We start from the raw sequence: 6,642 nt of genomic DNA on the forward strand, positions 1-6,642 counted from the left end.
TAATAATAAATGTTTTTATTATGTTTTATTTTTATTATTTTATTATTTCTCTTCTACGTGACTTTACCGAAAGAACCAAGAAGATGAGTCTCTATGAGTCTAGTATCTGTATGGGCCTCTATGAGTTTACTATATATCGTCCATAGTTTGGGTTGCATAGCCACACTCGCACCTCTCTGTGGCTTGTGCATTTAAAGTTTAATTTGTGAAGGAGATATGCGCAGCGGCCTGTTGACGATGACCTGGTGATGCGATTGATGTCACGGCCAGTGTTTTCGATGAGAAGGGGGAGGAATATAGTAATAGGTTTTTACCCTTTCAACTGGTACAAAACTGACACCTTTATACAAGGCATCATGTTTGCAATAACCACAACACAAGCAGTCAAAATGCAAACAAAAAGAAACAACTCTGATGATGATAATGATATGCACTGTCCTTGTAGTTGATTGGTCCACACCCGAGACAGCTTTTGCAAACATGATGCCTTGTATAAAGGTGTCAGTTTTTGTACCAGTTGAAAGGGTAAAAACCTATTACTATATTTTGCCACTGGTAAAGGAGATGTCTCAAAGGGGGGAGGAATCTCAAACGCACGATGAGACCCCATCATCAACCGAGACCTCGGCAATGTCCCTCGCCGTCGACTCGAGTCCCGATCCTCCTCGTGGGATCGTGCTGCTGTCACCATCCTAGAACCAGATTTGAAGCTTTCGTGACTGCAATGATTCATATTCTTAGGTTTTTTTCGGTAAAGTCACGTAGGTATTTTACTTTTTTAATGTTTTTACCTACGTGATTTTACCGAAAAAAACCTAAGAATATCCGAGAACCACACGCAGGTCCGCGTTGGACGCTGGCGAACAGTGTGGAACAGCATACTCTTAGTTTTTTCGGTAAAGTCACGTAGGTAAAAATTAAAATTAATAAAAATAAAAATCACGACGTTTCGGAGGCAACACAAGCTTCCGTCTTCAGGTGAAACCGTCACAGCAAAATGACGGTTTCACCTGAAGACGGAAGCTTGTGTTGCCTCCGAAACGTCGTGATTTGTATTCTTTTATTTTTATTAATTTTTATTTCATTTTTTACCTACGTGACTTTACCGAAAAAACTAAGAGTATGAATCCTTGCAGTTACGAAAGCTTCAAATCAAGCGTGGAACATCGCAGACGTCCAGAAGCAACATCTTCATCGAGACCCCAAACATCACCGCACCTCCTGGCTTTCACATTCCTCCTCGAAGACACAGGCGGTGTCGCCATCAACGGCATCTGAACTTCAACAGACACGCGCCACAGTCGTGCGACGATGGGCCACGCAACCCAGAACTGTGGATCGCGGAGTAAACCACCGGTAGTCTGCGCTTCTACGACGGAGGAGGAGGAGCAGCAAAACTACACGAAACGAACTCGGCCATTGAAGCCCTCTTGTCGTGACTGGCAGACCTTGACGTTCGCATTTGATCTCCTGGACGTATCACTGCCACGACGCGCAAAGAGTGTTATACTGGTAGGAACCACCTGGTTCCACCAGCCCACAGGGGATTATTGTGTCCGTCCGTCGTGCATCCAAAAATGGGAGAGGTGGGGCTGGGTGGAGAGGGGAGGGTGGGGAGGGGTTGGGTGAGGAGGGGCTGGGTGGGGAGGGGCTGGGTGGGGAGGTGCTGGTCACCCCGTGGTGCCCTTATAAAACTCAACGTTTCATCTACTCACGCCGGCTTGTGCCCGCCCTCACAGTCGGGCATATTTGCGGAATACACCACGCCGCCGTTGACCCTGGCCATTGACCGAGCAACCAAACGTTTCTACCAGCTCCCTCCGCAGGAATGTGTTTATAATTAAGGGACCCGGAGGCAATCTGTGAGGCTCGTGACGCGTGTGTCCGGGTTGGCTACAGGACGCCGTGGGGGGTTGATCCTCATGGCGGTACCCCGGGGTACCAAATAATACGAAATGGCCGAAACAATAAAATATTTTATTTCTGGGACACTCCACGATGTCGAAACGCAGCGAGGACGATTGCGCCGAAACCCTGAACGCTCGCGGTACGCACCGTGGTGGTGCCTCGTGTACAGCTCGTCGAGATGAGTCGATTGCCGCATCGCCGACCATCAACAGACTAACAATGACTGCATCACGGACATTATGCGAGAGCCGGGTGACTATGCCACCCCGGGGTACCGCCATAAGGTTAATTTGTTAGACACCACCCACCGCGTAGGTGTTGGCCTCTGTGTTCTCTGTAGCTCTCCCAAGTGTTTTCCCGTTGTAGCGCGTTTTTGCTCCGCTCGATGTCCGACGTTCCGCTCCACGCTTCCTTCCACGTGTCGGCAGCTCCTTCCGGGAAATGAACAGCGGCTCCCGCGACGTCCAACGTTTCGCTCCCCACGTCCCTGGAGCCTATTTGAGGAGCCGAATTGGATCGAAATTTCAGTTGCCGAAAAAGCTCGGGGGCAGGTCGAGCGAAGCATCGGACGTGGTGCCGATTCGCATGTCGCAGAGGGTGGCACCAGTGGTGGACTTTGCCTCCGAGCTGCATGGTTTGCGTGGAATCATCTGTAAAGGCAGGAAGCCATCATTCGCTCCCATTGCACACAAAGTGCTCGCCACAAATGAACCACAATACCTTGCTGATCTCGCCACGGAGCATAAACTATCACCACGCAACAGCAGCGGCTTTTGGCTGATCATCGAACAAAGACGGTCACTGCCTCGCGCGCCTCTAGACGCGTTTCTGCGGCCGTCTGGAACGTTCTTCCTTCCGACATTAGGAAGCCACTGGAGCTATGCACTTTTTAAAATCTGTATTGAAAACTAATTTCGTTAGAACTGCTTTGTTATTTCTAGATTTGAAGTTTTCGTGACTGTAAGGGTCCATACTCTTTGACTTTTTCGGTAAAGTCACGTAGGTAAAAAAAAAGAGAGAAAATAAATTAAATCACGACGTTTCGGAAGCAACACAAGCAACCATCATCAGGTGTTGACTGCTCCAGCAAAATTACTTTTGTTATGTTCATTTTGTTGTCACTCTGGGTGACAGCAGTGCCGGTCCCAGCAGAGGGATAACGAAATGATCGCTGAACATCACGGACCAACCCTCCATGCAGCTGTGAATATGCTACTGCTGCTGCGTGGCTATGTTGTGGGCAGTGCAGAACAATACATTGTTGTATTGCACTACACTCCAATCTATGCTCACACGTCTAATGCTACCCCCCCATGCTTCATCATCCCGCCACTGGTGGTGAAGTATGGTCCAATAACGACTCGCACCCTGCAGTAGTCGTGGATTGACCAAGGCCCCTTTGTGGATTAGTTCATTATTACTACTCCACCACGGCGCATGTGCACAACTTGATGTATTGTGCGCTCACATTCTGCCAAGTCCGCATGTTCGAGGTCTGGTTCGTGTTAAGGCGTGGAGGCAGGGTAGGGGGGAGATGGGGGGGAGATGGGGACGGGGGGGACGGGGGGGGGGACGGGGGGGAAAGGGGGGGCGCTTGGGAGGTGGAAGGTGGGGGGTGGGAGACGCAGGATGGGGGGAGACGTGGGGGGGGGGCATGCGGGGTGGGGGGAGACGTGGGGGGGGGGGCATGCGGGGTGGGGGGAGACGTGGGGGGGGGGCATGCGGGGTGGGGGGGAGACGTGGAGGGAGGCACGCGGGGTGGGGGGAGACGTGGGGGGGGGGCACGCGGGGTGGGGGGGAGACGTGCGTGGGGGGGAGACGTGGGGTGGGGGGCACGCGGGGAGGGGGGGAGACGTGGGGGTGGACGGGGGGGGGCTCTCTGTCTGGCCAAAGGTGTTTACTTTAGCTCACATTACCTCTGCCGTGGGGATCTTGCAAACACGTGTGAACCTGCGCAACGCACACACAAAGGTCCCCGTATAGCCTGCATAGGATGTTGGTGCAAGTGCTCTTAGCGAGCACCTATTAAGGCCAGCAACGGCGCGTGACGGCCATAGCCCTGGAATGAAAACTCTCAATCCAATAAATAAACAACAAAAACCCACTCCATTATCTGTGAGAAAAGTCCCTTGAATTAATTGGACCGTCCTCGTACAGGTAGTCCTCTACTTACGATGGAGATGCGTTACGACGACCCCATCGTAAGTTAAAAATATCATAAGTCGAAGATGGCCTATCGCTATCGCAATCGTAAGATCGAAATATCGTAAGTCGGACCATCGTAACTCGGGGACTATCTGCACATACAACCCTCACAAAGGTCAAAAGGTCAACGGAGATTTCGTGCTCAGACGAGCGGCAGTCTTCTTCTTCGTCCGGCTGGCTGATGTTCATGTAAGAGAGCAACTGCGGTCGTCGAGCCAGATGATTGCGGCGGTGGGAGGCATCGCGGAGTGTGGCGGTGCATCGCTTCTGCGATGATGCCTCCTCCTTCGTATTTGTGAATCGGGCCTTGAGTTGTCTATGTTAGATCTTCCATGGACCTGTGCTGGCTAGCAGCAGTCGCCGCCGCACATCGCCGGAGAGGTTTAAAATGTCCTTTTTGTGCGTCATCATCAAGGATACCCGCTTCTGCCACGGTTTGTTCAGATGCAGTGTAAGAAGGTTGGCCACAAATGAGCATTGAGGCAATCTCACGTTTACAACAGTGGGCCAGTGGTGGAAATTACACATTCCCACGGCAGGAGGCGCGTCTCTTCCTAGGACGACCACAGTTGACCTCCCGACAAAGCGGTAACTATTTTATCGACCCGGATGGATGGTGGGCTGAGTCAATTCCCCCATCCAATCAGGATTTAAACATGCACTCTTTTTACCGATTGTGAGCCGTTCGTTCTACCACTAAACCACATGGCCGGTTTACACCCTTGCACACGTGTTAACAAACACACATCCACCAACTTCATGATTTGTCATGAGCACTTCTTTACATGAAAAATCAAAACAAACGCCCCCCCCCCAAAAAAAAACCCCCATATAGAGCGGTATGATTAAATTTTTAAATCAGAATGTGAATATTGCTTATATCAATTGAGTTGGTAAGCCTGCACACACACAGGCAGATTTCCATTTAGCCAGTGTGTACTGCATGGATATTATACAAAGATCCCCCATATAGCCTTAACAGACTGCAGGGGCAAGTGCTGTTAGCGAGCACCTATGAAGGCCGGAACGGTACACGAGGGGGCGGGTTGGCCAGCACCACGCGCGACCGCCTTTGTCTCCCCAGTAGCAACGTTTACACACCGCACCAGGTACTCATTTGATGCTGAGTCGACCTAGGGGAGGGCCCAGGACCGGTTCAGATAAGCGCAGCGCGCTAACCACTACACTACCGCTCCCCACACACACATACACACACGTGTACCTAATGGAGCACATGCCAAGGCGCTTTACTCCCGGCCTCCCGTGCCTGTAATGACTTCCCTGTGTGTGTGTGGCGTTGAGGGAGCGGCGGCGCAATGGTTAGCGCACCGCGCAACGAACCCGGCCCGCATGGACATCCATTCCCGGTCAGGGCCCACCATAAGTGTCTGGTGCGGTGAGTAAAACATCAGCAGCGGGTGGGGAGACAGCTGGCTAGTGGTGTTCTTAGGTTTTTTCGGTAAAGTCACGTAGGTAAAACATCAAAATTAATCAAAAATAAAATAAAATAAAAATAAAAATCACGACGTTTCGGAGGCATAACAAGTCTCCGTCATCAGGTGGGACCGTCACAGCCTGATGACGGAGACTTGTGTTGCCTCCGAAACGTCGTGATTTTTATTTTTATTTTATTTTTTATTAATTTTGATGTTTTACCTACGTGACTTTACCGAAAAAAACCTAAGAATATTAATCCTTACAGTCACGAAAGCTTCAAATCTAGAATTGGCTAGTGGTGCTTTCCGCACCCACCGCCCTCGCCTTCTCTCAGTAGATGCTCTCTAACAGCGCTTGCTCCAACAGTCTAGACGGGGCATCTTTGGTTTTGTGCAAAGCCGTAATTATAATATATATTGCGGGACCCCCCCCCCCCTTAATATACTTAAAATGTCCCCCTCCAATATATTGCTATAAAATAATAATAAAAATAATAATAATTGCGATGCTATGTAAATAAATAAAAAAATTTGCTAATCTTTAGCCACAATATCTGGACTTGTCTTCATATAACAATGCAAAGATTTCTGTTTATATGATTGTGGTTATGGTTGTACTTTATGAATCCCTAATCTCCGCCATTACATACAATGAAACAAGAAAAGGTAAAAAAGAAAAAACTGAAATTTAATACAATACACTATTAGACATTATTGTAAAAAATAAATAAAAAGTCTATCCCATGTGTGAGTGAATTTTTTTTATATTTTAGGCAGGAAATGAGTTTTCAAATTTAGATTTCTTTTTTCTGGGGGGGGGACCCCATACCCCCTGGAAGATTTGGTCCCCCCCAATGTTGACTCCATGGCTACGGCCTTGGTTTTGTGTATAATATTCAGCGTAGTCTGTGTGCGAGTGGGGAATGCTGCAACATCGGTGTCGCGTTACACTGCGAGGATTCTTCCGCAAGGCCCGGGACCTGTGAGTGTGCGATCCCTGTCACAAGGACGGAGAGAGGAGAAGCTCACGAACCAATCTCGTCCCAGACCTCTCCACCACCGCCGCACCCCCCATCCACCACCCTCCGCCCTG

Source organism: Lampetra planeri, chromosome 23 (genome assembly GCF_965212315.1).
Source record: "Lampetra planeri chromosome 23, kcLamPlan1.2.h2, whole genome shotgun sequence".
NCBI classification, from domain to species: domain Eukaryota; kingdom Metazoa; phylum Chordata; class Hyperoartia; order Petromyzontiformes; family Petromyzontidae; genus Lampetra; species Lampetra planeri.